This window comes from Pungitius pungitius, unplaced genomic scaffold, assembly GCF_949316345.1.
Source record: "Pungitius pungitius unplaced genomic scaffold, fPunPun2.1 scaffold_33, whole genome shotgun sequence".
NCBI lineage: Eukaryota > Metazoa > Chordata > Actinopteri > Perciformes > Gasterosteidae > Pungitius > Pungitius pungitius.
In genome coordinates, this window is record NW_026909866.1 from 144,375 (window position 1) to 169,313 (window position 24,939).

At 46.7% G+C, this 24,939-nt stretch overlaps 47 non-coding genes across 47 annotated transcripts; all 47 read right to left on the reverse strand.

Moving 5' to 3' along the window:
* Nucleotides 1-82: 82 nt before the first annotated feature.
* On the reverse strand, nt 83-155 carry trnav-aac (transfer RNA valine (anticodon AAC)). The gene has a single exon. It is a non-coding gene; the product is annotated as a tRNA-Val (tRNA).
* A 240-nt stretch (nt 156-395) lies between these two features.
* Nucleotides 396-468, reverse strand: trnav-aac (transfer RNA valine (anticodon AAC)). Its single transcript has one exon. It is a non-coding gene; the product is annotated as a tRNA-Val (tRNA).
* An 866-nt stretch (nt 469-1,334) lies between these two features.
* On the reverse strand, nt 1,335-1,407 carry trnav-aac (transfer RNA valine (anticodon AAC)). The gene has a single exon. It is a non-coding gene; the product is annotated as a tRNA-Val (tRNA).
* Nucleotides 1,408-1,960: 553 nt separating this feature from the next.
* trnav-aac (transfer RNA valine (anticodon AAC)) lies at nt 1,961-2,033 on the reverse strand. The gene has a single exon. It is a non-coding gene; the product is annotated as a tRNA-Val (tRNA).
* Nucleotides 2,034-2,273: 240 nt separating this feature from the next.
* On the reverse strand, nt 2,274-2,346 carry trnav-aac (transfer RNA valine (anticodon AAC)). The gene has a single exon. It is a non-coding gene; the product is annotated as a tRNA-Val (tRNA).
* A 240-nt stretch (nt 2,347-2,586) lies between these two features.
* On the reverse strand, nt 2,587-2,659 carry trnav-aac (transfer RNA valine (anticodon AAC)). Its single transcript has one exon. It is a non-coding gene; the product is annotated as a tRNA-Val (tRNA).
* A 240-nt stretch (nt 2,660-2,899) lies between these two features.
* Nucleotides 2,900-2,972, reverse strand: trnav-aac (transfer RNA valine (anticodon AAC)). The gene has a single exon. It is a non-coding gene; the product is annotated as a tRNA-Val (tRNA).
* An 866-nt stretch (nt 2,973-3,838) lies between these two features.
* trnav-aac (transfer RNA valine (anticodon AAC)) lies at nt 3,839-3,911 on the reverse strand. The gene has a single exon. It is a non-coding gene; the product is annotated as a tRNA-Val (tRNA).
* A 553-nt stretch (nt 3,912-4,464) lies between these two features.
* trnav-aac (transfer RNA valine (anticodon AAC)) lies at nt 4,465-4,537 on the reverse strand. Its single transcript has one exon. It is a non-coding gene; the product is annotated as a tRNA-Val (tRNA).
* Nucleotides 4,538-4,777: 240 nt separating this feature from the next.
* trnav-aac (transfer RNA valine (anticodon AAC)) lies at nt 4,778-4,850 on the reverse strand. The gene has a single exon. It is a non-coding gene; the product is annotated as a tRNA-Val (tRNA).
* A 240-nt stretch (nt 4,851-5,090) lies between these two features.
* On the reverse strand, nt 5,091-5,163 carry trnav-aac (transfer RNA valine (anticodon AAC)). Its single transcript has one exon. It is a non-coding gene; the product is annotated as a tRNA-Val (tRNA).
* A 553-nt stretch (nt 5,164-5,716) lies between these two features.
* trnav-aac (transfer RNA valine (anticodon AAC)) lies at nt 5,717-5,789 on the reverse strand. The gene has a single exon. It is a non-coding gene; the product is annotated as a tRNA-Val (tRNA).
* Nucleotides 5,790-6,655: 866 nt separating this feature from the next.
* On the reverse strand, nt 6,656-6,728 carry trnav-aac (transfer RNA valine (anticodon AAC)). The gene has a single exon. It is a non-coding gene; the product is annotated as a tRNA-Val (tRNA).
* Nucleotides 6,729-6,968: 240 nt separating this feature from the next.
* trnav-aac (transfer RNA valine (anticodon AAC)) lies at nt 6,969-7,041 on the reverse strand. The gene has a single exon. It is a non-coding gene; the product is annotated as a tRNA-Val (tRNA).
* An 866-nt stretch (nt 7,042-7,907) lies between these two features.
* On the reverse strand, nt 7,908-7,980 carry trnav-aac (transfer RNA valine (anticodon AAC)). Its single transcript has one exon. It is a non-coding gene; the product is annotated as a tRNA-Val (tRNA).
* A 553-nt stretch (nt 7,981-8,533) lies between these two features.
* Nucleotides 8,534-8,606, reverse strand: trnav-aac (transfer RNA valine (anticodon AAC)). The gene has a single exon. It is a non-coding gene; the product is annotated as a tRNA-Val (tRNA).
* A 240-nt stretch (nt 8,607-8,846) lies between these two features.
* On the reverse strand, nt 8,847-8,919 carry trnav-aac (transfer RNA valine (anticodon AAC)). Its single transcript has one exon. It is a non-coding gene; the product is annotated as a tRNA-Val (tRNA).
* A 240-nt stretch (nt 8,920-9,159) lies between these two features.
* Nucleotides 9,160-9,232, reverse strand: trnav-aac (transfer RNA valine (anticodon AAC)). The gene has a single exon. It is a non-coding gene; the product is annotated as a tRNA-Val (tRNA).
* A 240-nt stretch (nt 9,233-9,472) lies between these two features.
* trnav-aac (transfer RNA valine (anticodon AAC)) lies at nt 9,473-9,545 on the reverse strand. The gene has a single exon. It is a non-coding gene; the product is annotated as a tRNA-Val (tRNA).
* Nucleotides 9,546-10,411: 866 nt separating this feature from the next.
* On the reverse strand, nt 10,412-10,484 carry trnav-aac (transfer RNA valine (anticodon AAC)). The gene has a single exon. It is a non-coding gene; the product is annotated as a tRNA-Val (tRNA).
* A 553-nt stretch (nt 10,485-11,037) lies between these two features.
* Nucleotides 11,038-11,110, reverse strand: trnav-aac (transfer RNA valine (anticodon AAC)). Its single transcript has one exon. It is a non-coding gene; the product is annotated as a tRNA-Val (tRNA).
* A 240-nt stretch (nt 11,111-11,350) lies between these two features.
* On the reverse strand, nt 11,351-11,423 carry trnav-aac (transfer RNA valine (anticodon AAC)). The gene has a single exon. It is a non-coding gene; the product is annotated as a tRNA-Val (tRNA).
* Nucleotides 11,424-11,663: 240 nt separating this feature from the next.
* On the reverse strand, nt 11,664-11,736 carry trnav-aac (transfer RNA valine (anticodon AAC)). The gene has a single exon. It is a non-coding gene; the product is annotated as a tRNA-Val (tRNA).
* A 553-nt stretch (nt 11,737-12,289) lies between these two features.
* Nucleotides 12,290-12,362, reverse strand: trnav-aac (transfer RNA valine (anticodon AAC)). The gene has a single exon. It is a non-coding gene; the product is annotated as a tRNA-Val (tRNA).
* Nucleotides 12,363-12,915: 553 nt separating this feature from the next.
* On the reverse strand, nt 12,916-12,988 carry trnav-aac (transfer RNA valine (anticodon AAC)). The gene has a single exon. It is a non-coding gene; the product is annotated as a tRNA-Val (tRNA).
* A 240-nt stretch (nt 12,989-13,228) lies between these two features.
* trnav-aac (transfer RNA valine (anticodon AAC)) lies at nt 13,229-13,301 on the reverse strand. Its single transcript has one exon. It is a non-coding gene; the product is annotated as a tRNA-Val (tRNA).
* A 240-nt stretch (nt 13,302-13,541) lies between these two features.
* trnav-aac (transfer RNA valine (anticodon AAC)) lies at nt 13,542-13,614 on the reverse strand. The gene has a single exon. It is a non-coding gene; the product is annotated as a tRNA-Val (tRNA).
* Nucleotides 13,615-14,480: 866 nt separating this feature from the next.
* On the reverse strand, nt 14,481-14,553 carry trnav-aac (transfer RNA valine (anticodon AAC)). The gene has a single exon. It is a non-coding gene; the product is annotated as a tRNA-Val (tRNA).
* A 553-nt stretch (nt 14,554-15,106) lies between these two features.
* On the reverse strand, nt 15,107-15,179 carry trnav-aac (transfer RNA valine (anticodon AAC)). Its single transcript has one exon. It is a non-coding gene; the product is annotated as a tRNA-Val (tRNA).
* A 240-nt stretch (nt 15,180-15,419) lies between these two features.
* On the reverse strand, nt 15,420-15,492 carry trnav-aac (transfer RNA valine (anticodon AAC)). Its single transcript has one exon. It is a non-coding gene; the product is annotated as a tRNA-Val (tRNA).
* Nucleotides 15,493-15,732: 240 nt separating this feature from the next.
* trnav-aac (transfer RNA valine (anticodon AAC)) lies at nt 15,733-15,805 on the reverse strand. Its single transcript has one exon. It is a non-coding gene; the product is annotated as a tRNA-Val (tRNA).
* Nucleotides 15,806-16,671: 866 nt separating this feature from the next.
* Nucleotides 16,672-16,744, reverse strand: trnav-aac (transfer RNA valine (anticodon AAC)). The gene has a single exon. It is a non-coding gene; the product is annotated as a tRNA-Val (tRNA).
* Nucleotides 16,745-17,297: 553 nt separating this feature from the next.
* Nucleotides 17,298-17,370, reverse strand: trnav-aac (transfer RNA valine (anticodon AAC)). Its single transcript has one exon. It is a non-coding gene; the product is annotated as a tRNA-Val (tRNA).
* A 240-nt stretch (nt 17,371-17,610) lies between these two features.
* Nucleotides 17,611-17,683, reverse strand: trnav-aac (transfer RNA valine (anticodon AAC)). Its single transcript has one exon. It is a non-coding gene; the product is annotated as a tRNA-Val (tRNA).
* An 865-nt stretch (nt 17,684-18,548) lies between these two features.
* trnav-aac (transfer RNA valine (anticodon AAC)) lies at nt 18,549-18,621 on the reverse strand. The gene has a single exon. It is a non-coding gene; the product is annotated as a tRNA-Val (tRNA).
* Nucleotides 18,622-19,486: 865 nt separating this feature from the next.
* trnav-aac (transfer RNA valine (anticodon AAC)) lies at nt 19,487-19,559 on the reverse strand. Its single transcript has one exon. It is a non-coding gene; the product is annotated as a tRNA-Val (tRNA).
* Nucleotides 19,560-20,112: 553 nt separating this feature from the next.
* On the reverse strand, nt 20,113-20,185 carry trnav-aac (transfer RNA valine (anticodon AAC)). Its single transcript has one exon. It is a non-coding gene; the product is annotated as a tRNA-Val (tRNA).
* A 240-nt stretch (nt 20,186-20,425) lies between these two features.
* On the reverse strand, nt 20,426-20,498 carry trnav-aac (transfer RNA valine (anticodon AAC)). Its single transcript has one exon. It is a non-coding gene; the product is annotated as a tRNA-Val (tRNA).
* A 240-nt stretch (nt 20,499-20,738) lies between these two features.
* Nucleotides 20,739-20,811, reverse strand: trnav-aac (transfer RNA valine (anticodon AAC)). Its single transcript has one exon. It is a non-coding gene; the product is annotated as a tRNA-Val (tRNA).
* Nucleotides 20,812-21,051: 240 nt separating this feature from the next.
* On the reverse strand, nt 21,052-21,124 carry trnav-aac (transfer RNA valine (anticodon AAC)). The gene has a single exon. It is a non-coding gene; the product is annotated as a tRNA-Val (tRNA).
* Nucleotides 21,125-21,364: 240 nt separating this feature from the next.
* Nucleotides 21,365-21,437, reverse strand: trnav-aac (transfer RNA valine (anticodon AAC)). Its single transcript has one exon. It is a non-coding gene; the product is annotated as a tRNA-Val (tRNA).
* Nucleotides 21,438-21,677: 240 nt separating this feature from the next.
* On the reverse strand, nt 21,678-21,750 carry trnav-aac (transfer RNA valine (anticodon AAC)). The gene has a single exon. It is a non-coding gene; the product is annotated as a tRNA-Val (tRNA).
* A 553-nt stretch (nt 21,751-22,303) lies between these two features.
* trnav-aac (transfer RNA valine (anticodon AAC)) lies at nt 22,304-22,376 on the reverse strand. The gene has a single exon. It is a non-coding gene; the product is annotated as a tRNA-Val (tRNA).
* A 240-nt stretch (nt 22,377-22,616) lies between these two features.
* trnav-aac (transfer RNA valine (anticodon AAC)) lies at nt 22,617-22,689 on the reverse strand. The gene has a single exon. It is a non-coding gene; the product is annotated as a tRNA-Val (tRNA).
* A 1,178-nt stretch (nt 22,690-23,867) lies between these two features.
* trnav-aac (transfer RNA valine (anticodon AAC)) lies at nt 23,868-23,940 on the reverse strand. The gene has a single exon. It is a non-coding gene; the product is annotated as a tRNA-Val (tRNA).
* Nucleotides 23,941-24,493: 553 nt separating this feature from the next.
* Nucleotides 24,494-24,566, reverse strand: trnav-aac (transfer RNA valine (anticodon AAC)). The gene has a single exon. It is a non-coding gene; the product is annotated as a tRNA-Val (tRNA).
* Nucleotides 24,567-24,806: 240 nt separating this feature from the next.
* Nucleotides 24,807-24,879, reverse strand: trnav-aac (transfer RNA valine (anticodon AAC)). Its single transcript has one exon. It is a non-coding gene; the product is annotated as a tRNA-Val (tRNA).
* Between the last annotated feature and the right edge of the window lie 60 nt (nt 24,880-24,939).

Below are 24,939 nucleotides of genomic sequence, written 5' to 3' on the forward strand. Positions count from 1 at the left end.
TATGCTCAGACTGGAAGCGTAGTCTTTTTTAATTGACCAAGTTAATCATTTTCTTTTGCAGACAGGGCGGGAAAAAGGTCAATGTTTCCGCCCAGTTTCGAACTGGGGACCTTTCGCGTGTTAGGCGAACGTGATAACCACTACACTACGGAAACCACGGCTAGGTTTCTTTTGAACATATGCCTGCTCTTTGCGGAAGATCTTGATCTGATGGCTGATCTGATGAGAATATAGTGGACAGTATCTCTGCCTGTCACGCAGAAGACCAGGGTTCGATTCCCTGACGGGGAGAGTCTTCGTCAAACAGTAAGCGTATGCTCAGACTGGAAGCGTAGTCTTTTTTAATTGACCAAGTGAATCATTTTCTTTTGCAGACAGCGCGGGAAAAAGGTCAATGTTTCCGCCCAGTTTCGAACTGGGGACCTTTCGCGTGTTAGGCGAACGTGATAACCACTACACTACGGAAACCACAGCTAGGTTTCTTTTGAACATATGCCTGCTCTTTGCGGAAGATCTTGATCTGATGGCTGATCTGAAGAGAATATAGTGGACAGTATCTCTGCCTGTCACGCAGAAGACCAGGGTTCGATTCCCTGACGGGGAGAGTCTTCGTCAAACAGTAAGCGTATGCTCCGACTGGAATCGTAGTCTTTTTTAATTGACCAAATGAATCATTTTCTTTTGCAGACAGGGCGGGAAAAAGGTCAATGTTTCCGCCCAGTTTTGAACTGGGGACCTTTCGCGTGTTAGGCGAACGTGATAACCACTACACTACGGAAACCAAGGCTAGGTTTCTTTTGAACATATGCCTGCTCTTTGCGGAAGATCTTGATCTGATGGCTGATCTGATGAGAATATAGTGGACAGTATCTCTGCCTGTCACGCAGAAGAACAGGGTTCGATTCCCTGACGGGGAGAGTCTTCGTCAAACAGTAAGCGTATGCTCAGACTGGAAGCGTAGTCTTTTTTAATTGACCAAGTGAATCATTTTCTTTTGCAGACAGCGCGGGAAAAAGGTCAATGTTTCCGCCCAGTTTCGAACTGGGGACCTTGCGCGTGTTAGGCGAACGTGATAACCACTACACTACGGAAACCACAGCTAGGTTTCTTTTGAACATATGCCTGCTCTTTGCGGAAGATCTTGATCTGATGGCTGATCTGAAGAGAATATAGTGGACAGTATCTCTGCCTGTCACGCAGAAGACCAGGGTTCGATTCCCTGACGGGTAGAGTCTTCGTCAAACAGTAAGCGTATGCTCAGACTGGAAGCGTAGTCTTTTTTAATTGACCAAGTTAATCATTTTCTTTTGCAGACAGGGCGGGAAAAAGGTCAATGTTTCCGCCCAGTTTCGAACTGGGGACCTTTCGCGTGTTAGGCGAACGTGATAACCACTACACTACGGAAACCACGGCTAGGTTTCTTTTGAACATATGCCTGCTCTTTGCGGAAGATCTTGATCTGATGGCTGATCTGATGAGAATATAGTGGACAGTATCTCTGCCTGTCACGCAGAAGACCAGGGTTCGATTCCCTGACGGGGAGAGTCTTCGTCAAACAGTAAGCGTATGCTCCGACTGGAAGCGTAGTCTTTTTTAATTGACCAAATGAATCATTTTCTTTTGCAGACAGGGCGGGAAAAAGGTCAATGTTTCCGCCCAGTTTTGAACTGGGGACCTTTCGCGTGTTAGGCGAACGTGATAACCACTACACTACGGAAACCAAGGCTAGGTTTCTTTTGAACATATGCCTGCTCTTTGCGGAAGATCTTGATCTGATGGCTGATCTGATGAGAATATAGTGGACAGTATCTCTGCCTGTCACGCAGAAGAACAGGGTTCGATTCCCTGACGGGGAGAGTCTTCGTCAAACAGTAAGCGTATGCTCAGACTGGAAGCGTAGTCTTTTTTAATTGACCAAGTGAATCATTTTCTTTTGCAGACAGCGCGGGAAAAAGGTCAATGTTTCCGCCCAGTTTCGAACTGGGGACCTTTCGCGTGTTAGGCGAACGTGATAACCACTACACTACGGAAACCACAGCTAGGTTTCTTTTGAACATATGCCTGCTCTTTGCGGAAGATCTTGATCTGATGGCTGATCTGAAGAGAATATAGTGGACAGTATCTCTGCCTGTCACGCAGAAGACCAGGGTTCGATTCCCTGACGGGTAGAGTCTTCGTCAAACAGTAAGCGTATGCTCAGACTGGAAGCGTAGTCTTTTTTAATTGACCAAGTTAATCATTTTCTTTTGCAGACAGGGCGGGAAAAAGGTCAATGTTTCCGCCCAGTTTCGAACTGGGGACCTTTCGCGTGTTAGGCGAACGTGATAACCACTACACTACGGAAACCACGGCTAGGTTTCTTTTGAACATATGCCTGCTCTTTGCGGAAGATCTTGATCTGATGGCTGATCTGATGAGAATATAGTGGACAGTATCTCTGCCTGTCACGCAGAAGACCAGGGTTCGATTCCCTGACGGGGAGAGTCTTCGTCAAACAGTAAGCGTATGCTCCGACTGGAAGCGTAGTCTTTTTTAATTGACCAAATGAATCATTTTCTTTTGCAGACAGCGCGGGAAAAAGGTCAATGTTTCCGCCCAGTTTCGAACTGGGGACCTTTCGCGTGTTAGGCGAACGTGATAACCACTACACTACGGAAACCACGGCTAGGTTTCTTTTGAACATATGCCTGCTCTTTGCGGAAGATCTTGATCTGATGGCTTATCTGAAGAGAATATAGTGGACAGTATCTCTGCCTGTCACGCAGAAGACCAGGGTTCGATTCCCTGACGGGTAGAGTCTTCGTCAAACAGTAAGCGTATGCTCAGACTGGAAGCGTAGTCTTTTTTAATTGACCAAGTTAATCATTTTCTTTTGCAGACAGGGCGGGAAAAAGGTCAATGTTTCCGCCCAGTTTCGAACTGGGGACCTTTCGCGTGTTAGGCGAACGTGATAACCACTACACTACGGAAACCACGGCTAGGTTTCTTTTGAACATATGCCTGCTCTTTGCGGAAGATCTTGATCTGATGGCTTATCTGAAGAGAATATAGTGGACAGTATCTCTGCCTGTCACGCAGAAGACCAGGGTTCGATTCCCTGACGGGGAGAGTCTTCGTCAAACAGTAAGCGTATGCTCCGACTGGAAGCGTAGTCTTTTTTAATTGACCAAATGAATCATTTTCTTTTGCAGACAGGGCGGGAAAAAGGTCAATGTTTCCGCCCAGTTTTGAACTGGGGACCTTTCGCGTGTTAGGCGAACGTGATAACCACTACACTACGGAAACCAAGGCTAGGTTTCTTTTGAACATATGCCTGCTCTTTGCGGAAGATCTTGATCTGATGGCTGATCTGATGAGAATATAGTGGACAGTATCTCTGCCTGTCACGCAGAAGAACAGGGTTCGATTCCCTGACGGGGAGAGTCTTCGTCAAACAGTAAGCGTATGCTCAGACTGGAAGCGTAGTCTTTTTTAATTGACCAAGTGAATCATTTTCTTTTGCAGACAGCGCGGGAAAAAGGTCAATGTTTCCGCCCAGTTTCGAACTGGGGACCTTGCGCGTGTTAGGCGAACGTGATAACCACTACACTACGGAAACCACAGCTAGGTTTCTTTTGAACATATGCCTGCTCTTTGCGGAAGATCTTGATCTGATGGCTGATCTGAAGAGAATATAGTGGACAGTATCTCTGCCTGTCACGCAGAAGACCAGGGTTCGATTCCCTGACGGGTAGAGTCTTCGTCAAACAGTAAGCGTATGCTCAGACTGGAAGCGTAGTCTTTTTTAATTGACCAAGTTAATCATTTTCTTTTGCAGACAGGGCGGGAAAAAGGTCAATGTTTCCGCCCAGTTTCGAACTGGGGACCTTTCGCGTGTTAGGCGAACGTGATAACCACTACACTACGGAAACCACGGCTAGGTATCTTTTGAACATATGCCTGCTCTTTGCGGAAGATCTTGATCTGATGGCTGATCTGATGAGAATATAGTGGACAGTATCTCTGCCTGTCACGCAGAAGACCAGGGTTCGATTCCCTGACGGGGAGAGTCTTCGTCAAACAGTAAGCGTATGCTCCGACTGGAAGCGTAGTCTTTTTTAATTGACCAAATGAATCATTTTCTTTTGCAGACAGGGCGGGAAAAAGGTCAATGTTTCCGCCCAGTTTTGAACTGGGGACCTTTCGCGTGTTAGGCGAACGTGATAACCACTACACTACGGAAACCAAGGCTAGGTTTCTTTTGAACATATGCCTGCTCTTTGCGGAAGATCTTGATCTGATGGCTGATCTGATGAGAATATAGTGGACAGTATCTCTGCCTGTCACGCAGAAGAACAGGGTTCGATTCCCTGACGGGGAGAGTCTTCGTCAAACAGTAAGCGTATGCTCAGACTGGAAGCGTAGTCTTTTTTAATTGACCAAGTGAATCATTTTCTTTTGCAGACAGCGCGGGAAAAAGGTCAATGTTTCCGCCCAGTTTCGAACTGGGGACCTTTCGCGTGTTAGGCGAACGTGATAACCACTACACTACGGAAACCACAGCTAGGTTTCTTTTGAACATATGCCTGCTCTTTGCGGAAGATCTTGATCTGATGGCTGATCTGAAGAGAATATAGTGGACAGTATCTCTGCCTGTCACGCAGAAGACCAGGGTTCGATTCCCTGACGGGTAGAGTCTTCGTCAAACAGTAAGCGTATGCTCAGACTGGAAGCGTAGTCTTTTTTAATTGACCAAGTTAATCATTTTCTTTTGCAGACAGGGCGGGAAAAAGGTCAATGTTTCCGCCCAGTTTCGAACTGGGGACCTTTCGCGTGTTAGGCGAACGTGATAACCACTACACTACGGAAACCACGGCTAGGTTTCTTTTGAACATATGCCTGCTCTTTGCGGAAGATCTTGATCTGATGGCTGATCTGATGAGAATATAGTGGACAGTATCTCTGCCTGTCACGCAGAAGACCAGGGTTCGATTCCCTGACGGGGAGAGTCTTCGTCAAACAGTAAGCGTATGCTCCGACTGGAAGCGTAGTCTTTTTTAATTGACCAAATGAATCATTTTCTTTTGCAGACAGCGCGGGAAAAAGGTCAATGTTTCCGCCCAGTTTCGAACTGGGGACCTTTCGCGTGTTAGGCGAACGTGATAACCACTACACTACGGAAACCACGGCTAGGTTTCTTTTGAACATATGCCTGCTCTTTGCGGAAGATCTTGATCTGATGGCTTATCTGAAGAGAATATAGTGGACAGTATCTCTGCCTGTCACGCAGAAGACCAGGGTTCGATTCCCTGACGGGTAGAGTCTTCGTCAAACAGTAAGCGTATGCTCCGACTGGAAGCGTAGTCTTTTTTAATTGACCAAATGAATCATTTTCTTTTGCAGACAGGGCGGGAAAAAGGTCAATGTTTCCGCCCAGTTTTGAACTGGGGACCTTTCGCGTGTTAGGCGAACGTGATAACCACTACACTACGGAAACCAAGGCTAGGTTTCTTTTGAACATATGCCTGCTCTTTGCGGAAGATCTTGATCTGATGGCTGATCTGATGAGAATATAGTGGACAGTATCTCTGCCTGTCACGCAGAAGAACAGGGTTCGATTCCCTGACGGGGAGAGTCTTCGTCAAACAGTAAGCGTATGCTCAGACTGGAAGCGTAGTCTTTTTTAATTGACCAAGTGAATCATTTTCTTTTGCAGACAGCGCGGGAAAAAGGTCAATGTTTCCGCCCAGTTTCGAACTGGGGACCTTTCGCGTGTTAGGCGAACGTGATAACCACTACACTACGGAAACCACAGCTAGGTTTCTTTTGAACATATGCCTGCTCTTTGCGGAAGATCTTGATCTGATGGCTGATCTGAAGAGAATATAGTGGACAGTATCTCTGCCTGTCACGCAGAAGACCAGGGTTCGATTCCCTGACGGGGAGAGTCTTCGTCAAACAGTAAGCGTATGCTCCGACTGGAAGCGTAGTCTTTTTTAATTGACCAAATGAATCATTTTCTTTTGCAGACAGGGCGGGAAAAAGGTCAATGTTTCCGCCCAGTTTTGAACTGGGGACCTTTCGCGTGTTAGGCGAACGTGATAACCACTACACTACGGAAACCAAGGCTAGGTTTCTTTTGAACATATGCCTGCTCTTTGCGGAAGATCTTGATCTGATGGCTGATCTGATGAGAATATAGTGGACAGTATCTCTGCCTGTCACGCAGAAGAACAGGGTTCGATTCCCTGACGGGGAGAGTCTTCGTCAAACAGTAAGCGTATGCTCAGACTGGAAGCGTAGTCTTTTTTAATTGACCAAGTGAATCATTTTCTTTTGCAGACAGCGCGGGAAAAAGGTCAATGTTTCCGCCCAGTTTCGAACTGGGGACCTTGCGCGTGTTAGGCGAACGTGATAACCACTACACTACGGAAACCACAGCTAGGTTTCTTTTGAACATATGCCTGCTCTTTGCGGAAGATCTTGATCTGATGGCTGATCTGAAGAGAATATAGTGGACAGTATCTCTGCCTGTCACGCAGAAGACCAGGGTTCGATTCCCTGACGGGTAGAGTCTTCGTCAAACAGTAAGCGTATGCTCAGACTGGAAGCGTAGTCTTTTTTAATTGACCAAGTTAATCATTTTCTTTTGCAGACAGGGCGGGAAAAAGGTCAATGTTTCCGCCCAGTTTCGAACTGGGGACCTTTCGCGTGTTAGGCGAACGTGATAACCACTACACTACGGAAACCACGGCTAGGTTTCTTTTGAACATATGCCTGCTCTTTGCGGAAGATCTTGATCTGATGGCTGATCTGATGAGAATATAGTGGACAGTATCTCTGCCTGTCACGCAGAAGACCAGGGTTCGATTCCCTGACGGGGAGAGTCTTCGTCAAACAGTAAGCGTATGCTCAGACTGGAAGCGTAGTCTTTTTTAATTGACCAAGTGAATCATTTTCTTTTGCAGACAGCGCGGGAAAAAGGTCAATGTTTCCGCCCAGTTTCGAACTGGGGACCTTTCGCGTGTTAGGCGAACGTGATAACCACTACACTACGGAAACCACAGCTAGGTTTCTTTTGAACATATGCCTGCTCTTTGCGGAAGATCTTGATCTGATGGCTGATCTGAAGAGAATATAGTGGACAGTATCTCTGCCTGTCACGCAGAAGACCAGGGTTCGATTCCCTGACGGGGAGAGTCTTCGTCAAACAGTAAGCGTATGCTCCGACTGGAATCGTAGTCTTTTTTAATTGACCAAATGAATCATTTTCTTTTGCAGACAGGGCGGGAAAAAGGTCAATGTTTCCGCCCAGTTTTGAACTGGGGACCTTTCGCGTGTTAGGCGAACGTGATAACCACTACACTACGGAAACCAAGGCTAGGTTTCTTTTGAACATATGCCTGCTCTTTGCGGAAGATCTTGATCTGATGGCTGATCTGATGAGAATATAGTGGACAGTATCTCTGCCTGTCACGCAGAAGAACAGGGTTCGATTCCCTGACGGGGAGAGTCTTCGTCAAACAGTAAGCGTATGCTCAGACTGGAAGCGTAGTCTTTTTTAATTGACCAAGTGAATCATTTTCTTTTGCAGACAGCGCGGGAAAAAGGTCAATGTTTCCGCCCAGTTTCGAACTGGGGACCTTGCGCGTGTTAGGCGAACGTGATAACCACTACACTACGGAAACCACAGCTAGGTTTCTTTTGAACATATGCCTGCTCTTTGCGGAAGATCTTGATCTGATGGCTGATCTGAAGAGAATATAGTGGACAGTATCTCTGCCTGTCACGCAGAAGACCAGGGTTCGATTCCCTGACGGGTAGAGTCTTCGTCAAACAGTAAGCGTATGCTCAGACTGGAAGCGTAGTCTTTTTTAATTGACCAAGTTAATCATTTTCTTTTGCAGACAGGGCGGGAAAAAGGTCAATGTTTCCGCCCAGTTTCGAACTGGGGACCTTTCGCGTGTTAGGCGAACGTGATAACCACTACACTACGGAAACCACGGCTAGGTTTCTTTTGAACATATGCCTGCTCTTTGCGGAAGATCTTGATCTGATGGCTGATCTGATGAGAATATAGTGGACAGTATCTCTGCCTGTCACGCAGAAGACCAGGGTTCGATTCCCTGACGGGGAGAGTCTTCGTCAAACAGTAAGCGTATGCTCCGACTGGAAGCGTAGTCTTTTTTAATTGACCAAATGAATCATTTTCTTTTGCAGACAGGGCGGGAAAAAGGTCAATGTTTCCGCCCAGTTTTGAACTGGGGACCTTTCGCGTGTTAGGCGAACGTGATAACCACTACACTACGGAAACCAAGGCTAGGTTTCTTTTGAACATATGCCTGCTCTTTGCGGAAGATCTTGATCTGATGGCTGATCTGATGAGAATATAGTGGACAGTATCTCTGCCTGTCACGCAGAAGAACAGGGTTCGATTCCCTGACGGGGAGAGTCTTCGTCAAACAGTAAGCGTATGCTCAGACTGGAAGCGTAGTCTTTTTTAATTGACCAAGTGAATCATTTTCTTTTGCAGACAGCGCGGGAAAAAGGTCAATGTTTCCGCCCAGTTTCGAACTGGGGACCTTTCGCGTGTTAGGCGAACGTGATAACCACTACACTACGGAAACCACAGCTAGGTTTCTTTTGAACATATGCCTGCTCTTTGCGGAAGATCTTGATCTGATGGCTGATCTGAAGAGAATATAGTGGACAGTATCTCTGCCTGTCACGCAGAAGACCAGGGTTCGATTCCCTGACGGGTAGAGTCTTCGTCAAACAGTAAGCGTATGCTCAGACTGGAAGCGTAGTCTTTTTTAATTGACCAAGTTAATCATTTTCTTTTGCAGACAGGGCGGGAAAAAGGTCAATGTTTCCGCCCAGTTTCGAACTGGGGACCTTTCGCGTGTTAGGCGAACGTGATAACCACTACACTACGGAAACCACGGCTAGGTTTCTTTTGAACATATGCCTGCTCTTTGCGGAAGATCTTGATCTGATGGCTGATCTGATGAGAATATAGTGGACAGTATCTCTGCCTGTCACGCAGAAGACCAGGGTTCGATTCCCTGACGGGGAGAGTCTTCGTCAAACAGTAAGCGTATGCTCCGACTGGAAGCGTAGTCTTTTTTAATTGACCAAATGAATCATTTTCTTTTGCAGACAGCGCGGGAAAAAGGTCAATGTTTCCGCCCAGTTTCGAACTGGGGACCTTTCGCGTGTTAGGCGAACGTGATAACCACTACACTACGGAAACCACGGCTAGGTTTCTTTTGAACATATGCCTGCTCTTTGCGGAAGATCTTGATCTGATGGCTTATCTGAAGAGAATATAGTGGACAGTATCTCTGCCTGTCACGCAGAAGACCAGGGTTCGATTCCCTGACGGGTAGAGTCTTCGTCAAACAGTAAGCGTATGCTCAGACTGGAAGCGTAGTCTTTTTTAATTGACCAAGTTAATCATTTTCTTTTGCAGACAGGGCGGGAAAAAGGTCAATGTTTCCGCCCAGTTTCGAACTGGGGACCTTTCGCGTGTTAGGCGAACGTGATAACCACTACACTACGGAAACCACGGCTAGGTTTCTTTTGAACATATGCCTGCTCTTTGCGGAAGATCTTGATCTGATGGCTTATCTGAAGAGAATATAGTGGACAGTATCTCTGCCTGTCACGCAGAAGACCAGGGTTCGATTCCCTGACGGGGAGAGTCTTCGTCAAACAGTAAGCGTATGCTCCGACTGGAAGCGTAGTCTTTTTTAATTGACCAAATGAATCATTTTCTTTTGCAGACAGGGCGGGAAAAAGGTCAATGTTTCCGCCCAGTTTTGAACTGGGGACCTTTCGCGTGTTAGGCGAACGTGATAACCACTACACTACGGAAACCAAGGCTAGGTTTCTTTTGAACATATGCCTGCTCTTTGCGGAAGATCTTGATCTGATGGCTGATCTGATGAGAATATAGTGGACAGTATCTCTGCCTGTCACGCAGAAGAACAGGGTTCGATTCCCTGACGGGGAGAGTCTTCGTCAAACAGTAAGCGTATGCTCAGACTGGAAGCGTAGTCTTTTTTAATTGACCAAGTGAATCATTTTCTTTTGCAGACAGCGCGGGAAAAAGGTCAATGTTTCCGCCCAGTTTCGAACTGGGGACCTTGCGCGTGTTAGGCGAACGTGATAACCACTACACTACGGAAACCACAGCTAGGTTTCTTTTGAACATATGCCTGCTCTTTGCGGAAGATCTTGATCTGATGGCTGATCTGAAGAGAATATAGTGGACAGTATCTCTGCCTGTCACGCAGAAGACCAGGGTTCGATTCCCTGACGGGTAGAGTCTTCGTCAAACAGTAAGCGTATGCTCAGACTGGAAGCGTAGTCTTTTTTAATTGACCAAGTTAATCATTTTCTTTTGCAGACAGGGCGGGAAAAAGGTCAATGTTTCCGCCCAGTTTCGAACTGGGGACCTTTCGCGTGTTAGGCGAACGTGATAACCACTACACTACGGAAACCACGGCTAGGTATCTTTTGAACATATGCCTGCTCTTTGCGGAAGATCTTGATCTGATGGCTGATCTGATGAGAATATAGTGGACAGTATCTCTGCCTGTCACGCAGAAGACCAGGGTTCGATTCCCTGACGGGGAGAGTCTTCGTCAAACAGTAAGCGTATGCTCCGACTGGAAGCGTAGTCTTTTTTAATTGACCAAATGAATCATTTTCTTTTGCAGACAGGGCGGGAAAAAGGTCAATGTTTCCGCCCAGTTTTGAACTGGGGACCTTTCGCGTGTTAGGCGAACGTGATAACCACTACACTACGGAAACCAAGGCTAGGTTTCTTTTGAACATATGCCTGCTCTTTGCGGAAGATCTTGATCTGATGGCTGATCTGATGAGAATATAGTGGACAGTATCTCTGCCTGTCACGCAGAAGAACAGGGTTCGATTCCCTGACGGGGAGAGTCTTCGTCAAACAGTAAGCGTATGCTCAGACTGGAAGCGTAGTCTTTTTTAATTGACCAAGTGAATCATTTTCTTTTGCAGACAGCGCGGGAAAAAGGTCAATGTTTCCGCCCAGTTTCGAACTGGGGACCTTTCGCGTGTTAGGCGAACGTGATAACCACTACACTACGGAAACCACAGCTAGGTTTCTTTTGAACATATGCCTGCTCTTTGCGGAAGATCTTGATCTGATGGCTGATCTGAAGAGAATATAGTGGACAGTATCTCTGCCTGTCACGCAGAAGACCAGGGTTCGATTCCCTGACGGGTAGAGTCTTCGTCAAACAGTAAGCGTATGCTCAGACTGGAAGCGTAGTCTTTTTTAATTGACCAAGTTAATCATTTTCTTTTGCAGACAGGGCGGGAAAAAGGTCAATGTTTCCGCCCAGTTTCGAACTGGGGACCTTTCGCGTGTTAGGCGAACGTGATAACCACTACACTACGGAAACCACGGCTAGGTTTCTTTTGAACATATGCCTGCTCTTTGCGGAAGATCTTGATCTGATGGCTGATCTGATGAGAATATAGTGGACAGTATCTCTGCCTGTCACGCAGAAGACCAGGGTTCGATTCCCTGACGGGGAGAGTCTTCGTCAAACAGTAAGCGTATGCTCCGACTGGAAGCGTAGTCTTTTTTAATTGACCAAATGAATCATTTTCTTTTGCAGACAGCGCGGGAAAAAGGTCAATGTTTCCGCCCAGTTTCGAACTGGGGACCTTTCGCGTGTTAGGCGAACGTGATAACCACTACACTACGGAAACCACGGCTAGGTTTCTTTTGAACATATGCCTGCTCTTTGCGGAAGATCTTGATCTGATGGCTTATCTGAAGAGAATATAGTGGACAGTATCTCTGCCTGTCACGCAGAAGACCAGGGTTCGATTCCCTGACGGGTAGAGTCTTCGTCAAACAGTAAGCGTATGCTCCGACTGGAAGCGTAGTCTTTTTTAATTGACCAAATGAATCATTTTCTTTTGCAGACAGGGCGGGAAAAAGGTCAATGTTTCCGCCCAGTTTTGAACTGGGGACCTTTCGCGTGTTAGGCGAACGTGATAACCACTACACTACGGAAACCAAGGCTAGGTTTCTTTTGAACATATGCCTGCTCTTTGCGGAAGATCTTGATCTGATGGCTGATCTGATGAGAATATAGTGGACAGTATCTCTGCCTGTCACGCAGAAGAACAGGGTTCGATTCCCTGACGGGGAGAGTCTTCGTCAAACAGTAAGCGTATGCTCAGACTGGAAGCGTAGTCTTTTTTAATTGACCAAGTGAATCATTTTCTTTTGCAGACAGCGCGGGAAAAAGGTCAATGTTTCCGCCCAGTTTCGAACTGGGGACCTTTCGCGTGTTAGGCGAACGTGATAACCACTACACTACGGAAACCACAGCTAGGTTTCTTTTGAACATATGCCTGCTCTTTGCGGGAGATCTTGATCTGATGGCTGATCTGATGAGAATATAGTGGACAGTATCTCTGCCTGTCACGCAGAAGACCAGGGTTCGATTCCCTGACGGGGAGAGTCTTCGTCAAACAGTAAGCGTATGCTCCGACTGGAAGCGTAGTCTTTTTTAATTGACCAAATGAATCATTTTCTTTTGCAGACAGGGCGGGAAAAAGGTCAATGTTTCCGCCCAGTTTTGAACTGGGGACCTTTCGCGTGTTAGGCGAACGTGATAACCACTACACTACGGAAACCAAGGCTAGGTTTCTTTTGAACATATGCCTGCTCTTTGCGGAAGATCTTGATCTGATGGCTGATCTGATGAGAATATAGTGGACAGTATCTCTGCCTGTCACGCAGAAGAACAGGGTTCGATTCCCTGACGGGGAGAGTCTTCGTCAAACAGTAAGCGTATGCTCAGACTGGAAGCGTAGTCTTTTTTAATTGACCAAGTGAATCATTTTCTTTTGCAGACAGCGCGGGAAAAAGGTCAATGTTTCCGCCCAGTTTCGAACTGGGGACCTTTCGCGTGTTAGGCGAACGTGATAACCACTACACTACGGAAACCACAGCTAGGTTTCTTTTGAACATATGCCTGCTCTTTGCGGAAGATCTTGATCTGATGGCTGATCTGAAGAGAATATAGTGGACAGTATCTCTGCCTGTCACGCAGAAGACCAGGGTTCGATTCCCTGACGGGTAGAGTCTTCGTCAAACAGTAAGCGTATGCTCAGACTGGAAGCGTAGTCTTTTTTAATTGACCAAGTTAATCATTTTCTTTTGCAGACAGGGCGGGAAAAAGGTCAATGTTTCCGCCCAGTTTCGAACTGGGGACCTTTCGCGTGTTAGGCGAACGTGATAACCACTACACTACGGAAACCACGGCTAGGTTTCTTTTGAACATATGCCTGCTCTTTGCGGAAGATCTTGATCTGATGGCTGATCTGATGAGAATATAGTGGACAGTATCTCTGCCTGTCACGCAGAAGACCAGGGTTCGATTCCCTGACGGGGAGAGTCTTCGTCAAACAGTAAGCGTATGCTCCGACTGGAAGCGTAGTCTTTTTTAATTGACCAAATGAATCATTTTCTTTTGCAGACAGCGCGGGAAAAAGGTCAATGTTTCCGCCCAGTTTCGAACTGGGGACCTTTCGCGTGTTAGGCGAACGTGATAACCACTACACTACGGAAACCACGGCTAGGTTTCTTTTGAACATATGCCTGCTCTTTGCGGAAGATCTTGATCTGATGGCTTACCTGAAGAGAATATAGTGGACAGTATCTCTGCCTGTCACGCAGAAGACCAGGGTTCGATTCCCTGACGGGTAGAGTCTTCGTCAAACAGTAAGCGTATGCTCCGACTGGAAGCGTAGTCTTTTTTAATTGACCAAATGAATCATTTTCTTTTGCAGACAGGGCGGGAAAAAGGTCAATGTTTCCGCCCAGTTTTGAACTGGGGACCTTTCGCGTGTTAGGCGAACGTGATAACCACTACACTACGGAAACCAAGGCTAGGTTTCTTTTGAACATATGCCTGCTCTTTGCGGAAGATCTTGATCTGATGGCTGATCTGATGAGAATATAGTGGACAGTATCTCTGCCTGTCACGCAGAAGAACAGGGTTCGATTCCCTGACGGGGAGAGTCTTCGTCAAACAGTAAGCGTATGCTCAGACTGGAAGCGTAGTCTTTTTTAATTGACCAAGTGAATCATTTTCTTTTGCAGACAGCGCGGGAAAAAGGTCAATGTTTCCGGCCAGTTTCGAACTGGGGACCTTTCGCGTGTTAGGCGAACGTGATAACCACTACACTACGGAAACCACAGCTAGGTTTCTTTTGAACATATGCCTGCTCTTTGCGGGAGATCTTGATCTGATGGCTGATCTGATGAGAATATAGTGGACAGTATCTCTGCCTGTCACGCAGAAGACCAGGGTTCGATTCCCTGACGGGGAGAGTCTTCGTCAAACAGTAAGCGTATGCTCAGACTGGAAGCGTAGTCTTTTTTAATTGACCAAGTGAATCATTTTCTTTTGCAGACAGCGCGGGAAAAAGGTCAATGTTTCCGCCCAGTTTCGAACTGGGGACCTTTCGCGTGTTAGGCGAACGTGATAACCACTACACTACGGAAACCACAGCTAGGTTTCTTTTGAACATATGCCTGCTCTTTGCGGAAGATCTTGATCTGATGGCTGATCTGAAGAGAATATAGTGGACAGTATCTCTGCCTGTCACGCAGAAGACCAGGGTTCGATTCCCTGACGGGGAGAGTCTTCGTCAAACAGTAAGCGTATGCTCCGACTGGAAGCGTAGTCTTTTTTAATTGACCAAATGAATCATTTTCTTTTGCAGACAGGGCGGGAAAAAGGTCAATGTTTCCGCCCAGTTTTGAACTGGGGACCTTTCGCGTGTTAGGCGAACGTGATAACCACTACACTACGGAAACCAAGGCTAGGTTTCTTTTGAACATATGCCTGCTCTTTGCGGAAGATCTTGATCTGATGGCTGATCTGATGAGAATATAGTGGACAGTATCTCTGCCTGTCACGCAGAAGAACAGGGTTCGATTCCCTGACGGGGAGAGTCTTCGTCAAACAGTAAGCGTATGCTCAGACTGGAAGCGTAGTCTTTTTTAATTGACCAAGTGAATCATTTTCTTTTGCAGACAGCGCGGGAAAAAGGTCAATGTTTCCGCCCAGTTTCGAACTGGGGACCTTTCGCGTGTTAGGCGAACGTGATAACCACTACACTACGGAAACCACAGCTAGGTTTCTTTTGAACATATGCCTGCTCTTTGCGGAAGATCTTGATCTGATGGCTGATCTGAAGAGAATATAGTGGACAGTATCTCTGCCTGTCACGCAGAAGACCAGGGTTCGATTCCCTGACGGGTAGAGTCTTCGTCAAACAGTAAGCGTATGCTCAGACTGGAAGCGTAGTCTTTTTTAATTGACCAAGTTAATCATTTTCTTTTGCAGACAGGGCGGGAAAAAGGTCAATGTTTCCGCCCAGTTTCGAACTGGGGACCTTTCGCGTGTTAGGCGAACGTGATAACCACTACACTACGGAAACCACGGCTAGGTTTCTTTTGAACATATGCCTGCTCTTTGCGGAAGATCTTGATCTGATGGCTGATCTGATGAGAATATAGTGGACAGTATCTCTGCCTGTCACGCAGAAGACCAGGGTTCGATTCCCTGACGGGGAGAGTCTTCGTCAAACAGTAAGCGTATGCTCCGACTGGAAGCGTAGTCTTTTTTAATTGACCAAATGAATCATTTTCTTTTGCAGACAGCGCGGGAAAAAGGTCAATGTTTCCGCCCAGTTTCGAACTGGGGACCTTTCGCGTGTTAGGCGAACGTGATAACCACTACACTACGGAAACCACGGCTAGGTTTCTTTTGAACATATGCCTGCTCTTTGCGGAAGATCTTGATCTGATGGCTTACCTGAAGAGAATATAGTGGACAGTATCTCTGCCTGTCACGCAGAAGACCAGGGTTCGATTCCCTGACGGGTAGAGTCTTCGTCAAACAGTAAGCGTATGCTCCGACTGGAAGCGTAGTCTTTTTTAATTGACCAAATGAATCATTTTCTTTTGCAGACAGGGCGGGAAAAAGGTCAATGTTTCCGCCCAGTTTTGAACTGGGGACCTTTCGCGTGTTAGGCGAACGTGATAACCACTACACTACGGAAACCAAGGCTAGGTTTCTTTTGAACATATGCCTGCTCTTTGCGGAAGATCTTGATCTGATGGCTGATCTGATGAGAATATAGTGGACAGTATCTCTGCCTGTCACGCAGAAGAACAGGGTTCGATTCCCTGACGGGGAGAGTCTTCGTCAAACAGTAAGCGTATGCTCAGACTGGAAGCGTAGTCTTTTTTAATTGACCAAGTGAATCATTTTCTTTTGCAGACAGCGCGGGAAAAAGGTCAATGTTTCCGGCCAGTTTCGAACTGGGGACCTTTCGCGTGTTAGGCGAACGTGATAACCACTACACTACGGAAACCACAGCTAGGTTTCTTTTGAACATATGCCTGCTCTTTGCGGGAGATCTTGATCTGATGGCTGATCTGATGAGAATATAGTGGACAGTATCTCTGCCTGTCACGCAGAAGACCAGGGTTCGATTCCCTGACGGGGAGAGTCTTCGTCAAACAGTAAGCGTATGCTCAGACTGGAAGCGTAGTCTTTTTTAATTGACCAAGTGAATCATTTTCTTTTGCAGACAGCGCGGGAAAAAGGTCAATGTTTCCGCCCAGTTTCGAACTGGGGACCTTTCGCGTGTTAGGCGAACGTGATAACCACTACACTACGGAAACCACAGCTAGGTTTCTTTTGAACATATGCCTGCTCTTTGCGGAAGATCTTGATCTGATGGCTGATCTGAAGAGAATATAGTGGACAGTATCTCTGCCTGTCACGCAGAAGACCAGGGTTCGATTCCCTGACGGGGAGAGTCTTCGTCAAACAGTAAGCGTATGCTCCGACTGGAAGCGTAGTCTTTTTTAATTGACCAAATGAATCATTTTCTTTTGCAGACAGGGCGGGAAAAAGGTCAATGTTTCCGCCCAGTTTTGAACTGGGGACCTTTCGCGTGTTAGGCGAACGTGATAACCACTACACTACGGAAACCAAGGCTAGGTTTCTTTTGAACATATGCCTGCTCTTTGCGGAAGATCTTGATCTGATGGCTGATCTGATGAGAATATAGTGGACAGTATCTCTGCCTGTCACGCAGAAGAACAGGGTTCGATTCCCTGACGGGGAGAGTCTTCGTCAAACAGTAAGCGTATGCTCAGACTGGAAGCGTAGTCTTTTTTAATTGACCAAGTGAATCATTTTCTTTTGCAGACAGCGCGGGAAAAAGGTCAATGTTTCCGCCCAGTTTCGAACTGGGGACCTTTCGCGTGTTAGGCGAACGTGATAACCACTACACTACGGAAACCACAGCTAGGTTTCTTTTGAACATATGCCTGCTCTTTGCGGAAGATCTTGATCTGATGGCTGATCTGAAGAGAATATAGTGGACAGTATCTCTGCCTGTCACGCAGAAGACCAGGGTTCGATTCCCTGACGGGTAGAGTCTTCGTCAAACAGTAAGCGTATGCTCAGACTGGAAGCGTAGTCTTTTTTAATTGACCAAGTTAATCATTTTCTTTTGCAGACAGGGCGGGAAAAAGGTCAATGTTTCCGCCCAGTTTCGAACTGGGGACCTTTCGCGTGTTAGGCGAACGTGATAACCACTACACTACGGAAACCACGGCTAGGTTTCTTTTGAACATATGCCTGCTCTTTGCGGAAGATCTTGATCTGATGGCTGATCTGATGAGAATATAGTGGACAGTATCTCTGCCTGTCACGCAGAAGACCAGGGTTCGATTCCCTGACGGGGAGAGTCTTCGTCAAACAGTAAGCGTATGCTCCGACTGGAAGCGTAGTCTTTTTTAATTGACCAAATGAATCATTTTCTTTTGCAGACAGGGCGGGAAAAAGGTCAATGTTTCCGCCCAGTTTTGAACTGGGGACCTTTCGCGTGTTAGGCGAACGTGATAACCACTACACTACGGAAACCAAGGCTAGGTTTCTTTTGAACATATGCCTGCTCTTTGCGGAAGATCTTGATCTGATGGCTGATCTGATGAGAATATAGTGGACAGTATCTCTGCCTGTCACGCAGAAGAACAGGGTTCGATTCCCTGACGGGGAGAGTCTTCGTCAAACAGTAAGCGTATGCTCAGACTGGAAGCGTAGTCTTTTTTAATTGACCAAGTGAATCATTTTCTTTTGCAGACAGCGCGGGAAAAAGGTCAATGTTTCCGCCCAGTTTCGAACTGGGGACCTTGCGCGTGTTAGGCGAACGTGATAACCACTACACTACGGAAACCACAGCTAGGTTTCTTTTGAACTATACCTGCTCTTTGCGGAAGATCTTGATCTGATGGCTGATCTGAAGAGAATATAGTGGACAGTATCTCTGCCTGTCACGCAGAAGACCAGGGTTCGATTCCCTGACGGGTAGAGTCTTCGTCAAACAGTAAGCGTATGCTCAGACTGGAAGCGTAGTCTTTTTTAATTGACCAAGTGAATCATTTTCTTTTGCAGACAGCGCGGGAAAAAGGTCAATGTTTCCGCCCAGTTTCGAACTGGGGACCTTTCGCGTGTTAGGCGAACGTGATAACCACTACACTACGGAAACCACGGCTAGGTTTCTTTTGAACATATGCCTGCTCTTTGCGGAAGATCTTGATCTGATGGCTGATCTGATGAGAATATAGTGGACAGTATCTCTGCCTGTCACGCAGAAGACCAGGGTTCGATTCCCTGACGGGGAGAGTCTTCGTCAAACAGTAAGCGTATGCTCCGACTGGAAGCGTAGTCTTTTTTAATTGACCAAATGAATCATTTTCTTTTGCAGACAGGGCGGGAAAAAGGTCAATGTTTCCGCCCAGTTTTGAACTGGGGACCTTTCGCGTGTTAGGCGAACGTGATAACCACTACACTACGGAAACCAAGGCTAGGTTTCTTTTGAACATATGCCTGCTCTTTGCGGAAGATCTTGATCTGATGGCTGATCTGATGAGAATATAGTGGACAGTATCTCTGCCTGTCACGCAGAAGAACAGGGTTCGATTCCCTGACGGGGAGAGTCTTCGTCAAACAGTAAGCGTATGCTCAGACTGGAAGCGTAGTCTTTTTTAATTGACCAAGTGAATCATTTTCTTTTGCAGACAGCGCGGGAAAAAGGTCAATGTTTCCGCCCAGTTTCGAACTGGGGACCTTGCGCGTGTTAGGCGAACGTGATAACCACTACACTACGGAAACCACAGCTAGGTTTCTTTTGAACTATACCTGCTCTTTGCGGAAGATCTTGATCTGATGGCTGATCTGAAGAGAATATAGTGGACAGTATCTCTGCCTGTCACGCAGAAGACCAGGGTTCGATTCCCTGACGGGTAGAGTCTTCGTCAAACAGTAAGCGTATGCTCAGACTGGAAGCGTAGTCTTTTTTAATTGACCAAGTGAATCATTTTCTTTTGCAGACAGCGCGGGAAAAAGGTCAATGTTTCCGCCCAGTTTCGAACTGGGGACCTTTCGCGTGTTAGGCGAACGTGATAACCACTACACTACGGAAACCACGGCTAGGTTTCTTTTGAACATATGCCTGCTCTTTGCGGAAGATCTTGATCTGATGGCTGATCTGATGAGAATATAGTGGACAGTATCTCTGCCTGTCACGCAGAAGACCAGGGTTCGATTCCCTGACGGGGAGAGTCTTCGTCAAACAGTAAGCGTATGCTCCGACTGGAAGCGTAGTCTTTTTTAATTGACCAAATGAATCATTTTCTTTTGCAGACAGGGCGGGAAAAAGGTCAATGTTTCCGCCCAGTTTTGAACTGGGGACCTTTCGCGTGTTAGGCGAACGTGATAACCACTACACTACGGAAACCAAGGCTAGGTTTCTTTTGAACATATGCCTGCTCTTTGCGGAAGATCTTGATCTGATGGCTGATCTGATGAGAATATAGTGGACAGTATCTCTGCCTGTCACGCAGAAGAACAGGGTTCGATTCCCTGACGGGGAGAGTCTTCGTCAAACAGTAAGCGTATGCTCAGACTGGAAGCGTAGTCTTTTTTAATTGACCAAGTGAATCATTTTCTTTTGCAGACAGCGCGGGAAAAAGGTCAATGTTTCCGCCCAGTTTCGAACTGGGGACCTTTCGCGTGTTAGGCGAACGTGATAACCACTACACTACGGAAACCACAGCTAGGTTTCTTTTGAACATATGCCTGCTCTTTGCGGAAGATCTTGATCTGATGGCTGATCTGAAGAGAATATAGTGGACAGTATCTCTGCCTGTCACGCAGAAGACCAGGGTTCGATTCCCTGACGGGTAGAGTCTTCGTCAAACAGTAAGCGTATGCTCAGACTGGAAGCGTAGTCTTTTTTAATTGACCAAGTTAATCATTTTCTTTTGCAGACAGGGCGGGAAAAAGGTCAATGTTTCCGCCCAGTTTCGAACTGGGGACCTTTCGCGTGTTAGGCGAACGTGATAACCACTACACTACGGAAACCACGGCTAGGTTTCTTTTGAACATATGCCTGCTCTTTGCGGAAGATCTTGATCTGATGGCTGATCTGATGAGAATATAGTGGACAGTATCTCTGCCTGTCACGCAGAAGACCAGGGTTCGATTCCCTGACGGGGAGAGTCTTCGTCAAACAGTAAGCGTATGCTCCGACTGGAAGCGTAGTCTTTTTTAATTGACCAAATGAATCATTTTCTTTTGCAGACAGCGCGGGAAAAAGGTCAATGTTTCCGCCCAGTTTCGAACTGGGGACCTTTCGCGTGTTAGGCGAACGTGATAACCACTACACTACGGAAACCACGGCTAGGTTTCTTTTGAACATATGCCTGCTCTTTGCGGAAGATCTTGATCTGATGGCTTATCTGAAGAGAATATAGTGGACAGTATCTCTGCCTGTCACGCAGAAGACCAGGGTTCGATTCCCTGACGGGTAGAGTCTTCGTCAAACAGTAAGCGTATGCTCAGACTGGAAGCGTAGTCTTTTTTAATTGACCAAGTTAATCATTTTCTTTTGCAGACAGGGCGGGAAAAAGGTCAATGTTTCCGCCCAGTTTCGAACTGGGGACCTTTCGCGTGTTAGGCGAACGTGATAACCACTACACTACGGAAACCACAGCTAGGTTTCTTTTGAACATATGCCTGCTCTTTGCGGAAGATCTTGATCTGATGGCTGATCTGAAGAGAATATAGTGGACAGTATCTCTGCCTGTCACGCAGAAGACCAGGGTTCGATTCCCTGACGGGGAGAGTCTTCGTCAAACAGTAAGCGTATGCTCAGACTGGAAGCGTAGTCTTTTTTAATTGACCAAGTGAATCATTTTCTTTTGCAGACAGCGCGGGAAAAAGGTCAATGTTTCCGCCCAGTTTCGAACTGGGGACCTTTCGCGTGTTAGGCGAACGTGATAACCACTACACTACGGAAACCACAGCTAGGTTTCTTTTGAACATATGCCTGCTCTTTGCGGGAGATCTTGATCTGATGGCTGATCTGATGAGAATATAGTGGACAGTATCTCTGCCTGTCACGCAGAAGACCAGGGTTCGATTCCCTGACGGGGAGAGTCTTCGTCAAACAGTAAGCGTATGCTCAGACTGGAAGCGTAGTCTTTTTTAATTGACCAAGTGAATCATTTTCTTTTGCAGACAGCGCGGGAAAAAGGTCAATGTTTCCGCCCAGTTTCGAACTGGGGACCTTTCGCGTGTTAGGCGAACGTGATAACCACTACACTACGGAAACCACAGCTAGGTTTCTTTTGAACATATGCCTGCTCTTTGCGGAAGATCTTGATCTGATGGCTGATCTGAAGAGAATATAGTGGACAGTATCTCTGCCTGTCACGCAGAAGACCAGGGTTCGATTCCCTGACGGGGAGAGTCTTCGTCAAACAGTAAGCGTATGCTCCGACTGGAAGCGTAGTCTTTTTTAATTGACCAAATGAATCATTTTCTTTTGCAGACAGGGCGGGAAAAAGGTCAATGTTTCCGCCCAGTTTTGAACTGGGGACCTTTCGCGTGTTAGGCGAACGTGATAACCACTACACTACGGAAACCAAGGCTAGGTTTCTTTTGAACATATGCCTGCTCTTTGCGGAAGATCTTGATCTGATGGCTGATCTGATGAGAATATAGTGGACAGTATCTCTGCCTGTCACGCAGAAGAACAGGGTTCGATTCCCTGACGGGGAGAGTCTTCGTCAAACAGTAAGCGTATGCTCAGACTGGAAGCGTAGTCTTTTTTAATTGACCAAGTGAATCATTTTCTTTTGCAGACAGCGCGGGAAAAAGGTCAATGTTTCCGCCCAGTTTCGAACTGGGGACCTTTCGCGTGTTAGGCGAACGTGATAACCACTACACTACGGAAACCACAGCTAGGTTTCTTTTGAACATATGCCTGCTCTTTGCGGGAGATCTTGATCTGATGGCTGATCTGATGAGAATATAGTGGACAGTATCTCTGCCTGTCACGCAGAAGACCAGGGTTCGATTCCCTGACGGGGAGAGTCTTCGTCAAACAGTAAGCGTATGCTCAGACTGGAAGCGTAGTCTTTTTTAATTGACCAAGTGAATCATTTTCTTTTGCAGACAGCGCGGGAAAAAGGTCAATGTTTCCGCCCAGTTTCGAACTGGGGACCTTTCGCGTGTTAGGCGAACGTGATAACCACTACACTACGGAAACCACAGCTAGGTTTCTTTTGAACATATGCCTGCTCTTTGCGGAAGATCTTGATCTGATGGCTGATCTGAAGAGAATATAGTGGACAGTATCTCTGCCTGTCACGCAGAAGACCAGGGTTCGATTCCCTGACGGGGAGAGTCTTCGTCAAACAGTAAGCGTATGCTCCGACTGGAAGCGTAGTCTTTTTTAATTGACCAAATGAATCATTTTCTTTTGCAGACAGGGCGGGAAAAAGGTCAATGTTTCCGCCCAGTTTTGAACTGGGGACCTTTCGCGTGTTAGGCGAACGTGATAACCACTACACTACGGAAACCAAGGCTAGGTTTCTTTTGAACATATGCCTGCTCTTTGCGGAAGATCTTGATCTGATGGCTGATCTGATGAGAATATAGTGGACAGTATCTCTGCCTGTCACGCAGAAGAACAGGGTTCGATTCCCTGACGGGGAGAGTCTTCGTCAAACAGTAAGCGTATGCTCAGACTGGAAGCGTAGTCTTTTTTAATTGACCAAATGAATCATTTTCTTTTGCAGACAGGGCGGGAAAAAGGTCAATGTTTCCGCCCAGTTTTGAACTGGGGACCTTTCGCGTGTTAGGCGAACGTGATAACCACTACACTACGGAAACCAAGGCTAGGTTTCTTTTGAACATATGCCTGCTCTTTGCGGAAGATCTTGATCTGATGGCTGATCTGATAAGAATATAGTGGACAGTATCTCTGCCTGTCACGCAGAAGAACAGGGTTCGATTCCCTGACGGGGAGAGTCTTCGTCAAACAGTAAGCGTATGCTCAGACTGGAAGCGTAGTCTTTTTTAATTGACCAAGTGAATCATTTTCTTTTGCAGACAGCGCGGGAAAAAGGTCAATGTTTCCGCCCAGTTTCGAACTGGGGACCTTGCGCGTGTTAGGCGAACGTGATAACCACTACACTACGGAAACCACAGCTAGGTTTCTTTTGAACTATACCTGCTCTTTGCGGAAGATCTTGATCTGATGGCTGATCTGAAGAGAATATAGTGGACAGTATCTCTGCCTGTCACGCAGAAGACCAGGGTTCGATTCCCTGACGGGTAGAGTCTTCGTCAAACAGTAAGCGTATGCTCAGACTGGAAGCGTAGTCTTTTTTAATTGACCAAGTGAATCATTTTCTTTTGCAGACAGCGCGGGAAAAAGGTCAATGTTTCCGCCCAGTTTCGAACTGGGGACCTTTCGCGTGTTAGGCGAACGTGATAACCACTACACTACGGAAACCACGGCTAGGTTTCTTTTGAACATATGCCTGCTCTTTGCGGAAGATCTTGATCTGATGGCTGATCTGATGAGAATATAGTGGACAGTATCTCTGCCTGTCACGCAGAAGACCAGGGTTCGATTCCCTGACGGGGAGAGTCTTCGTCAAACAGTAAGCGTATGCTCCGACTGGAAGCGTAGTCTTTTTTAATTGACCAAATGAATCATTTTCTTTTGCAGACAGGGCGGGAAAAAGGTCAATGTTTCCGCCCAGTTTTGAACTGGGGACCTTTCGCGTGTTAGGCGAACGTGATAACCACTACACTACGGAAACCAAGGCTAGGTTTCTTTTGAACATATGCCTGCTCTTTGCGGAAGATCTTGATCTGATGGCTGATCTGATGAGAATATAGTGGACAGTATCTCTGCCTGTCACGCAGAAGAACAGGGTTCGATTCCCTGACGGGGAGAGTCTTCGTCAAACAGTAAGCGTATGCTCAGACTGGAAGCGTAGTCTTTTTTAATTGACCAAGTGAATCATTTTCTTTTGCAGACAGCGCGGGAAAAAGGTCAATGTTTCCGCCCAGTTTCGAACTGGGGACCTTTCGCGTGTTAGGCGAACGTGATAACCACTACACTACGGAAACCACAGCTAGGTTTCTTTTGAACATATGCCTGCTCTTTGCGGAAGATCTTGATCTGATGGCTGATCTGAAGAGAATATAGTGGACAGTATCTCTGCCTGTCACGCAGAAGACCAGGGTTCGATTCCCTGACGGGTAGAGTCTTCGTCAAACAGTAAGCGTATGCTCAGACTGGAAGCGTAGTCTTTTTTAATTGACCAAGTTAATCATTTTCTTTTGCAGACAGGGCGGGAAAAAGGTCAATGTTTCCGCCCAGTTTCGAACTGGGGACCTTTCGCGTGTTAGGCGAACGTGATAACCACTACACTACGGAAACCACGGCTAGGTTTCTTTTGAACATATGCCTGCTCTTTGCGGAAGATCTTGATCTGATGGC